The sequence below is a fragment of the Triticum aestivum genome, chromosome 7B, assembly GCF_018294505.1.
Source record: "Triticum aestivum cultivar Chinese Spring chromosome 7B, IWGSC CS RefSeq v2.1, whole genome shotgun sequence".
Lineage (NCBI taxonomy): Eukaryota > Viridiplantae > Streptophyta > Magnoliopsida > Poales > Poaceae > Triticum > Triticum aestivum.
Window position 1 is genome coordinate 53987824 of NC_057813.1, and position 12343 is coordinate 54000166.

The window sequence follows — 12343 nt, forward strand, 5'->3', positions numbered from 1 at the left end:
GGTCGGGGTGTCGGGTTAGGCTCGGGGTCGGGTTGGGTGCCGTCTGCTTTTTGGTAGCTAATGGCAAAGAGCTTCTTTGCCGTCAGCTAGCGGACGGCAAAGAGCTGGCAGATGGCAAATTAGCTGATTCCAGTAGTGCTTCTATCATCCACAAAAAAGCGGCCCAGGGTGAGACTTTTCTCCCCGAGCAGATCTTCATATTCGGTGGCTTCGCACTGCGGGCCAACTCGCTTGGCCATCTGGAGAAGATCGATAGCTACCCCCCTGGCCATCAGGTCAGGTTTGGAAGTTTCAATTACATCGCCAACATCCGCGGGGACTTGATCTTCTACGGATTCGAACCCATGACAGCCGCGCCCTGTAGCCACGATGAACATGACTTAAATCTGTCATCAGGCTATGCTCAGGGGACAGCGCCTGTGACTGTCCTGGCCCTGGATCTAGAATGGATCGCGCCGTCTGGGGATGGGGGGCTGGACCCCACCATGGAAGCCGCATACTCTACGGCGCTGGAGCCGAACACAAAACTAACCTCTATAAAGGTCTCTGCCATCAGACCCTCGAACTCACCTCTGGATACAGGTCCCAAATCACGTGTGTCCGCGCCCGTTGAGTCTGATGGGGCACCGACCTTGGAGTTTACCTCCGCATATATCTTTCAACACTCTCCCTTGGGCGATATGCTGAACTCTTTAAAATCACTCTCCTTGTCAGGAGACTCTTGGCCGAACTATGTCCGGCTTGTTTGGAAAGCAGACAACGAAGGATTTTGTCGCCCACCCACCACCCACTTGATAGCCACTGTCGACGACTTAACCAACATGCTTGACTTCGACTCCAAAGACATCGACGGTATGGACGACGATGCGGCAGAAGAAAAGGAACCACCGCCCACGGGGCGCTGGACAGCAACCTCATCCTACGACATATATATGGTGGATACACCTAAAGACAATAATGGCGATGACAAACAGGGCCCAGTTGATGATAAGCCTCCTGAGAAGCAGTAGAAGTGTCAACGGCAGTGGCGCCGCTCTAAATAACACCATGGAAAACATAGCCATACCGGCATAAGAGACAATACCCCAGACAATGCCGAAAACAACGAAGACCCCACAGACCCAGCCACTAAGCAGGATGAGCAGGAAGACAGCGAACACAGTCCGGGGTCGCAGTCCGATTACAGCGATGCCGAAGACACCACTTATCAGCCTGTCTCCGAAGAAGATGACAGTCTGGATGACGACGCATTCATCATCCCTGATACACAAGTGGAATGAGAACGCCTCCATCAGAGACTTATAGCCACTGCAAGGAGCTTGAATAAGAAGAAGCAACGGCTTAAAGCCGCACAAGATATGCTCGATGACAGATGGAACGAAGTGCTTGACACTAAGGAAAAATATGGCGGCAATCGCCAAACAAAGATCTATCCCAAACGTAAACTACTGCCTGAATTCGACGATGAGGCTATAAAGCCCATCCCGCCAAATAACTATACGGACGACCAACAGGACCGACTTCCTCGTGGTCGAGACAGAGCAGCTAATAACGCTGCACACAAACCTGCACCCCCGCTCCTTAAAGAAAGGGAGTAGCAACCCAGAACCAGCAACACGATTTACGTGAAGACCTGGATAAAAGGGCTGGCATAACAAGGTCCATCTACGGATCTCGAGAATGCGCTCCCACGCAGGATCGCGACCACCAACACAAATATCACGAGCGCTCTCTAGTTTGTAACCAACACCGAACACTACAACCGTCGGACTCACGCCACGGCATAACCAAATACAGGGGCGCTACGCACCTCCTATGCTTCACCAATGAGGTGCTGGACCACGAATTTCCAGCAGGGTTTAAACCTGTGAACATCGAGGCATACGACGGAATGATAGACCTTGTGGTCTGGATAGAGGACTTTATTCTTCATATTAATATGGCACGCGGAGATGATCTCCACGCCATTAAATACTTACCCCTCAAGCTCAAGGGACCAGCTCGTCACTGGCTGAAAAGCCTCCCCAAAAATTCTATCGGAAGCTGGGAGGAGCTCGAGGACGCTTTCATGGCAAATTTTCAAGGGACTTATGTCCGACCTTCGGATGCAGATGATCTAAGTCATATAACCCAACAACCCGGAGAGTCCGCTTGTAAGCTTTCGAACAGATTTCTGACCAAGAAAAACCAAATCGTCGACTGTCCGTACGCCGAAGCCTTAGCAGCTTTCAAGCACAGTATCCAGGACAAATGGCTTGCCAGACACCTCGGCCAAAAAAAGCCCAGGACAATGGCAGCCCTAACCACCCTCATGACCCGCTTTTGTGCAGGTGAGGATAGCTGGTTGGCCCGTAGCAGCAGCAACGACCCAGACACATCTGAAATCAGGGATGGCAATGGAAAACCACGACACAATGAAAACAAACATTGAAACAATGAAGACAGCCCAGAAAATACAGCGGTAAACGCCGGATTCAGAGGCTCCAAACCTGGTCAACGGAAAAATCCATTTAAAGGCAGCAGAGCAGGTCCATCCAGCTTAGAAAAAATTCTCGACAAGTCCTGCCAGATTCATGGCACCCCCGATAAGCCAGCTAACCACACCAACAGAGAATGTTGGGTCTTTAGACAGGCCGGCAAGCTCAACGCCGAACACAAGGGAAAAGGGCCGCCAAGTGAAGACGAGGACGAATCTCGCCAGCTGAACACAAGGGGACAGAAAAAATTTCCACCGGAGGTTAAAACAGTGAAGATCATTTACGCCACTCATATCCCAAAAAGGGAGCGCAAACGTGCACTCCGAGACGTATACGCGTCCGTCATCCCCAAATTCAACCCATGGTCGGCCTGTCCGATCACTTTTGATCGCATGGATCATCCGACTAGTATCTGTAACGGGGGCTCGGCCGCCTTAGTGCTCGACCCGATAATCGACGGATACCACCTCACCCGATTCCTCATGGACGGCGGCAGCAGTCTCAATCTGATGTATCAGGACACTGTCCGCAAGATAGGATAGACCCGTCAAGAATTAAGCAAAGCAGCACTACCTTTAAAGGAGTGTTATCAGGCGCAGAGGCCTGAAGCATTGGCTCCCTGGCGTTGGAAGTTGTATTCGGTTCTCCCGATAACTTTCGAAGCGAACAACTAATCTTCGATATTGCTCCGTTCCGAAGCGGCTACCATGCACTACTTGGAAGAACGGCATTTGCCCGCTTCAATGCAGTCCCGCATTATGCTTATCTTAAACTTAAGATGCCCGGTCCATGTGGCATTATCACAATTAGCGGAAACACGGAGTGTTCTCTTCATACGGAAGAATATGTCGCGGCTTTAGCAGCCAAATCATGGAGTGATCTCTGTGAAACAAGCAACCCATCGGTTTTCGAGACCGCGGACACAGTTAGATGTGTTCGGCGCACACCTCGGTGTAGCTGCTCAGATAAACTTGAGCTTGATTAGCGGCTACATTCCCAATAAAATAGACCACAAGCAGACTGTACATATTTCCCTGTATATGTAAAATAGGGCTTCAAAACTCCTCGTGTGGTGTGGGAGGCCGCACGCATATAAGAGGTCCATAGTTCGGCTTGACCCTATTTGGACCCAAGAAATTATATCTTCATGGTTCATTAAAACAGACCAATTCCACACACGATCACCCCAGATTCTTTCACCTGGTTTTTCCCTTTTTTCGCAGGTGGCCACCACTCTTTACCCCTCAAGGACACAGGCGCAACGGAGATAAAGGTGCAGACGTGTACCATGGCCCCGTTCTAAGGTTTCTTTTTAGATTAAACCCCTTCGTAAACCTTTTTATTATCTTTTGTTGTTTTCATATCCTCCTAGATCTTAAAATGACCCATAAGGATGTCGGCGTTATCGGTGAGCTTATGACTCGCCGTATTTAAGATTACAAAAGCAGCAGCAGGTGTGTTTTGGAGATCTTGGTTCTCACCACAGGTGCTCTTTTGTCACGCCGAGTAGACATGTACCTTTAAATCTAGGGTTTTATTACCAGGGGCTGTAATTCAGCCATGTATATATTGTAAAGTCCGAATTCCTTTGGGAGTGTTCGGCGTCGCGGGTTTGGCCCTATATGCATCAGCTCCGAATCATGTATTTGGTCAAATGTTGGGTTCGCCCAGCTCCCATGTTTTGCTACCTTACGTTCTGCACCATCGGCTAAGGAAGCACAGGGAGAACTACTGTGATTGTGCCCTAGTTCATCCGGACGAGCACCTGAGTAGAGAAAGCCGAAAACTGACTGTCATGATACAGCGAGAGACTGGTCAACCACTCGATGACTCAACAGAATCCTCGAGATTCCTCCGCATTAATGAAGGACCGGTTTTCCGGTCACATATGTAAATGCACCGTATTCGGATAAAACGCGGACATACCAGGGGCTATGTAGTAGCCCCACCGTCAAACTCCTATGGCTAAGTTAAAGTGTTAAAGCTTTATAGTCTGATTGCCTTGTTCGCCGCACTACCACCTCCTTAAATGGACCAAGACGTTGGATCAAGTGTGACTACGTGCTTTTTCTGAACACCCACGCGTTATTCACGAAGGGGTTGAAGCCGTCGACTGCAATCTGTCAAGTTATATACATATATACATAAACGGCCGCACAGGAGGCACTAAAATACTTTACGGGCAAAAGTATAAATATAGCCTTTATTATCAAAAGCATTGTCTTTACAATTAAGATATATATCATTCAAACATGATATTTTTCGAGCATTGAGCCTCTATCAAGCGGGCACCCACTAAGACCTCTTCAAAATAGTGCTCCGGCAGGTCCTGGCCCCCGGGCGGACCCCGTGTTGCAATACCAGTGGCCTCCATCCTCGCCCAGTACATCTTAACACGGGCAAGGGCCATCCGCGCACCCTCTATGCATGTCGACCGCTTGATAGTGGCGATATGCGGCACAGCACGAATAAATCGTTGCACCAAACCAAAATAACTATTCGGGCTTGGTTCCCTCGGCCACAAGCAGTCCATGACAGCCTTCATGACAAGTCGGATAACCTATGGAGCTCCGCCCATTTGGCCATCTGCTCGTTTAACAGCAGCGGATGCTTTGGCGTGCTGAACTGTGACCAGAACAGTCTTTCCACTTCATCATCTTCTTGGTCCTAGAAAAATTGTGTCGCATCGGCATCACTCTTTGACAAGTCCAAGTATGCGTCTTGAGAACTCCACATTTGATCAAGAGGAGCATACTTTGGATCGCCAAACTTAGTTCACAATAAAAAGGGCTTCCCAGCCGTGATATCGCCGGCTTGCCGGAGCTCCTCCCGAGCTGCTCTGATCTTAGATCGAGTCTCTTTTGCCGTTTGTAAGGCCTTTTTCAGGTCCACCATTTTTTATTGGCTCTCTTTTTTGAGCAGCTCATATCGGTTAGTGGCATCCTTCAGCTCAGGAACCATATTGGCTACTCTTTCCTCACTTCGGCGATGAACAGCCTGTTCGGCTTTAAATTCACTCACTGCCTTTTCAGCAGCCGCGTCACTTATTCTGGCTTGCTCCTTAGCACGCGCAAGCTCAGCCCGAAGAGTCTCCACGGCGGCTGCAACATCTGCAGTTAAAGCATATTGTAAGTCCTAGCATCATACTGTTATACATACTTGCTGACCGCCCAGAAGACACACCTTGCACCTCGTCAAGACGCTTATTCACGAGCGTGATGTCCTCATCCGTCACATCAAGTTGCCGCATCAGTTAAGCAAATTCAGCAGCCCAGGCAATTGTCGGGGCTGCAGCTGCCTGTGTACAAATTGGCAGAATCCTTTCCTGAGATTATTGATATTTTTGATCCTCTGATCGCCCCATTTGGATGGCAACCAGAGTCTCAGGGGCTCCTATCTATACATAGTGCACCCTGTGTTTGCAGTACAAAAAAAGAATGCCACCTTACGTACCTCGAAGCCTCTTAACAGGCCCGTAAAGGCTTCACCCAGTCCGCTCTTCGCGGACGAAATTGTTCTAATCACCGTACCCATTAAGGTATGATGTTCCTCTGAAACAGGCGCTTGCCACAAAAGACCCATCAACGTATCCGGCTTTGCGTCGGATAGTCCAGGGCTTTTGTTGACGGTCTCTTTAGGAGCCGAACACCCCGGACCTCGGGTGGCTGAAGATTCACCTTCTAGCCTCGTCCTCCTTTGTGGATCGGGAGAGATCCTCTGAGACAACACTTCGTGGTCGTACTTGTAACGCCCCAAGACCGATGCTCCAGACGCCTTTCATGTTTTTCGTTATCGTCGTGTGTATTCATTTGTTTGCTGCATTCATCATGTCATCATCCGCATTGCATCGGCACTCGTTGCCGTCATTGTTTTTTTAACTTGCATCCGCTCGTAGTTGTCGCGTCCCCCCTTGCTTTTGTTGACCGTTCCGAGACCAACCTTGTTTTTTTTTCATTTTACCTCTTGCCTAAACAGGAGTCTCTTTGCACAGCGCATCGACCCCTCGCCCATGTCCAAAACTGCCCTGAACCTGAACCGGTCAGTCGTGACCGATGAGTCCGGATCATCCCCTAACGTCCCAAAACCATCTCCGTTTTTTTATTTGGACTTCCTAAGCCTATTTTTCTCGTCCATCGGATTTCGATCGGAAGATCCAAACTTCCCTCCTTTCCATATATATAGTCCACCCCTAGTCTAATTTGAGACCAAACTCTAAAACCTAGGGATCTGTCCCATCCATTCCGTGTCTGCCGCCACCACCAACTCAGCATCGTCCTCGGGATCCATCCCGATCCGCCCACCTCCTCTCCATTGAATTCCCCGTCGAGCCAACTGGCGCCCGCGGCCTTCTTGCCTTCAACCACTCCTCGCCGGCAACTAGCAGCACCGTCACGTCCCTCTCCTCTGATTCTTCCCGTGCTTCTTCTTTCCCTTGTCTCTCGCTCACATCTCTCTCTCTCTCCCATGCATAGGAACGCCAGGACCGTCGCGCAGCCAGCCCGAGCGCTCGATTCCGAATGGATTGAGGCGCTACCTCCAGGCCGCAGCCGCGTGGAGCTCCTCTACGCCCGAGCTGCAACAGGCCCCGAGTGACCTCGATCCCCTGTCGTCTCTGGCACCGCGGCCGAACCTGCCCAACCACCCAAGCCGCCTCGAGCTCCCCTCGCCTCCACCTCATCGCAAAACGGAGCCCCAACGACCCTCCGGTGAGCCGGATCCACCCCGTGTCGTCCTGTTTTTCCTTCCTGAGCTCCACCCCTACCTCTCATCCCTCTCCTTTGTTCTCTGTAACAACTCTAGGGAGTTGCTCGAATTCTATCGCGCCGCCGCTCCTTCTTCGATCCGGCGAGTACCGGCCGTCCCAAGCCCAGATCCGCCCGTCCGCTCCATCCCTGCCGTCCCACCAGAGTCCCCTGCCTCGCCGGCCCCATTGCTGCCTCCCGCTCGTGCGTCGCCGTCCTCTCCATCCCTGCTTCTGTTGCAGAGGAGGACGAGTGCCCCGCTCCTGTACGCGCAAGCAGACGCCCGCTCGTGCCTGCCGCGTTGACCGCGCCTCCAACGGTCTCCAAGGCCCAGCCGAAGCCTTTCCCTCCTCGCCATCTTGGGCTAGGCCCATGGGTGAGCGCCCACAGTCCTCCTCTCTATTAGCCCAGTAGTGCAGCCAGATTCGGCCCATATAGTATTTTTTTCCTGCTGCTGTGTTTTTGTCATTTATCCAGTGATTAACAGATTTGCAGAAAAACCCTTGATGTTCATGCATCTAATAACTAATTAACCATGCATCATATGTAAATAATTTGTATATGGAAAATGCTTAGTTTTTCATCTAGTTTCCTAATCTGCTATTTTCATCCATGTTTAAAATGTTTAAAATGTTGTTTGTTTAAATTTGCATAAAGGCCATGTTAAAATGATTTATTTCATAACTAAATAACCGTAGCTCGGATTTAAATAAACTTTATATGCAAATGGGGTGGGAAAATGCCTAGTTTAACATGGTGCACTCTATTTTGCTGTTTAACAACATTAAAATTGTGTTTAGGGCAGAAGAGTACCAAACTCAAAATATGCATATGAGGATTTTCCGGAATTGTTGTTTGTTGTTTCCGGCCTCATTTAAACTTACCTAGATAGGTAGTTTTCATATGCTTCACCCCTTGCCATGTTTAATAACATTTAATATTGTTGTGTACCTAAACGAGAGAGAACTAAATAATTGATGTGGTGTTTCGTCAATATGCAACTCGTTGCATATTGAGCTCCACTAAACTTGTAGTATTGTTTGTTGCACTTTGCCATGCCATGCCTCATTAAACCGGACATGCATCATACTTGATTGTGCATCATGCCATGATTATGCTTGTGTGTTTACCATGTTGTTTGTTTGTTTACGGTATTGCTTCTTAGTTCCGGTAATGTTGCGATTGTGAGGATTCATTCGACTACTCCCGTTCGTCTTCTTCATGGACTCGTTCTTCTTCCTAGCGGGATTTCAGGCAAGATGACCGCTACCCTGGATCTCAATACTATCATTGCTATGCTAGTTGCTTCGTTCTATCACTTTGCTGCGCTTCCTATCTTTTGCTCTTCAAGCCTCCCAAATTGCCATGTCAGCCTCTAACATTTTGCACCCTTCCTAGCAAACCGTTGTTTGGCTATGTTACCGCTTTTGCTCAGCCCCTCTTATAGCGTTGTTAGTTGCAGGTGAAGTTGAAGATTGCTCCATGGTGGACAGGATTATGTTGGGATATCACAATATCTCTTATTTAATTAATGCATCTATATACTTGGTAAAGGGTGGAAAACTCAGCCTTATGCCTGGTGTTTTGTTCCACTCTTGCCGCCCTAGTTTCCGTCATACTGGTGTTATGCTCCTGGATTTTGCGTTCCTTACGCGGTTGGGTGATTTATGGGACCCCCTTGACAGCTCACTTTGAATAAAACTCCTCCAGCAAGGCCCAACCTTGGTTTTACCATTTGCCTCACCTAGCCCTTTTTCCCTTGGGTTTCCGGAGCCCGACGGTCATCTTTATTTTACCCCCCCCCCCCGGGCCAGTTCTCCTCCGAGTGCTGGTCCAAACCGAGCGATGTCCGGCGCCCCCTGGGCAACCAGGGTCTATGCCAACTCGTCGTCTTGCTCATCCGGTGTGCCCTGAGAACGACATATGTGCAGCTCCTATCGGGATTTGTCGGCACATCCGGGCGGCTTTGCTGGTCTTGTTTTACCATTGTCGAAATGTCTTGTAAACCGGGATTCCAAGTCTGATCGGCTCTTTCTGGGAGAAGGTATATCCTTCGTTGATCACAAGAGCTTATCATGGGCTAAGTTGGGACACCCCTGCAGGGTTTAAACTTTCGAAAGTTGTGCCCGCGGTTATGTGGCAGATGGGAATTTGTTAATGTCTGGTTGTAGATAACTTGACACCAGATCCGAATTAAAACGCATCAACCGTGTGTGTAGCCGTGATGGTCTCTTTTTGGCGGAGTACGGAAAGTGAACACGGTTTTGGGTTATGTTTGACGTAAGTAGGAGTTCAGGATCACTTCTTGATCATTGCTAGCTTCACGACCGTTCCGTTTGCTCTCTTCTCGCCCTTATTTGCGTATGTTAGCCCCCATATCATGCTTAGTCGCTGCTGCAACCTCACAACTTTACCCCTTCCTTTCCCATTAAGCTTTGCTAGTCTTGATACCCATGGTAATGGGATTGCTGAGTCCTCGTGGCTAACAGATTACTACAACAACAGTTGCAGGTACAGGTATTGCGATGATCATGACGCGAGAGCGATGTTTGCTTGTTTTGGAGTTCTCCTTCTACTTCTTCTTCGATCAGGGGATAGGTTCCAGGTTGGCAGCCTGGGCTAGCAGGGTGGATGTTGTTTGAGCTTCTGTTTGTGTTTCATCCGTAGTCGGATGATGCTCTAATGTATTGTGATGTTGTATTCGTGTGGCATTGGTATGCCTTATGTATGGATCCCTATATATTATGTAATGTTGATGTAAGGATATCCACCTTGCAAAAGCATTTCAATATGCGGTTCTATCCTCGGTGGGACCTTCGAGACTCTTTAGGATAGTATCGCATATTGGGCGTGACAAGTTGGTAATCAGAGCCTTGACCGACCATAGGAGCCCCCTTGATTGTTGGCCGTTGTTGGGTCTAGAAGAAAACTATTTTTGAATCTTAGGATTATATATATCGGAGAGTAGGATTCTTTTTTACTCCTCGACCCGTTCATCGCTCTGGTGAGGTGTCCTGACGTAGATGTTTTGTCTTTCCTCTCCTCAAATTTCACTAAAAAAATTTAGGATCACGCGGGTATCTTGGAATCGTTCCGATGGTTTTGTGACGAGAACATTGTTCTTGGTGCCTCCTGTCTTTTATGTGGCAGTGACCCGGGGAGTTGAGCTCCGAGGTGTTGTCGTCACAATTTTATCGTTGCAGTTCTGGAATACCTGAGTTTTGCCGACATCGAAAATCTCTTTTATGCAGTTGTTGGTGAGATAACCTCGACGCCACCCAGTACTGGGGCGGGAGTTCGGGAGTATTTCCATAGCTCGTATAACGGATGCTTTTCGAAGGTTGAGGTACACGATTTCCAAAGGTTTCTTGGTTATGTGTTGACGGATGGATACAGCTGGATGTAGGGATTGTTAGTTTGGGTGAGATATTTTGCTTCCCCTGTATCCCCAACACCAGATTGCATAACCAGAAAGTTTCGGGAGTTTATAGGTGGGAATTCAAGTAGCTCCTAGAATATCTTTCCGAAAGATGCGTGATATGGGATTGGGTAAATCTCTATCATATGTATTTGTTCCGGCTTATTTCTGCAAGCCAATCCTTTGTTTTGTTTTGAGTTGTGGTATTCGAGTTACTTCAATGTCAAGTGTTGATTCCATACCTTTCAAGTGGTGTTCTCATATTTCTATGGGAGTGCTAATCCTTCTTGATCATTGAGGTTGTCATGTTAATTATTTTCCAATGGGCGTGCTTCTCTCCAAGCTAATACTATCATTTTTTTGCCATTCGCGAGATCAATTCTAAGTTTTCTCAACGGTGTTTGTTTCATCCGTCCCCAAGTTGCCTTTGTTTTCCCGCCCTCCCACCCTTTTTCTTCAAGGACTCAGATTTCTTAATCATGTATCCTTTTATTTGTGGGAAGTCTCTTCATTCTTTTCTTTCAATGTTCTTATCTGGTGATTTCCCATGATGATGCTCAACAGTTTCAAGTTCATCATCCTCCATTGTTGTTTCTTCTCCGGTGGATCCAACTCAAGCTTTCGGTGTTGTTCATATCCCTTTCCTCGTTTCAAATGCTATCCCATGCCTGTGCATCCCATAATCGTTCACCTCTCTCTATTCGTATCCGGAGTGCTAAAGATATCTTAGAAGAATCATGTTTCCAATCTTAATCCGTTCAAGTTACTTCAAGGTTTTTCTCTCATTCAAGCTATTTAATTCTACCGGTGCAATATCTATTTCAAGCAATCCTTCAATGATGGTTCTTTCGAGTGGTTCCTAACCCACAGGTCTTTCCAGGATCTTACCTAACTCTTCTAATTTTCTCAGAGCTATTCCCAAATTCTATTCAAAGTTTGACGTAAGAATGAATTTCATCAGTCAGATGTTTTCCAAGATCGATTTCACTAGGCGGCTTTGCTGGTCTTGTTTTACCATTGTCGAAATGTCTTGTAAACCGGGATTCCGAGTCTGATTGGGTCTTCCTAGAAGAAGGTATATCCTTCGTTGATCGCGAGAGCTTATCATGGGCTAAGTTGGGACACCCCTGCAGGGTTTAAACTTTCGAAAGCCATGCCCAAGGTTATGTGGCAGATGGGAATTTGTTAATGTCCAGTTGTAGATAACTTGACACCAGATCCAAATTAAAACGCATCAACCGTGTGTGTAGCTGTGATGGTCTCTTTTCGGCGGAGTTCGGAAAGTGAACACGGTTTTGGGTTATTTTTGACGTAAGTAGAAGTTCAGGATCACTTCTTGATCATTGCTAGCTTCACGACCGTTCCGTTTGCTCTCTTCTCGCCCTTATTTGCGTATGTTAGCCACCATATCATGCTTAGTCGCTGCTGCAACCTCACCACTTTACCCCTTCCTTTCCCATTAAGCTTTGCTAGTCTTGATACCCATGGTAATGGGATTGCTAAGTCCTCATGGCTCACAGATTACTACAACAACAGTTGCAGGTACAGGTATTGCGATGATCATGACGCAAGAGCGATGTTTGCTTGTTTTGGAGTTGTCCTTCTACTTCTTCTTCGATCAGGGGATAGGTTCCAGGTCGGCAGCCTGGGCTAGCAGGGTGGATGTCATTTGAGCTTCTGTTTGTGTTTCATCGGTAGTCGGATGA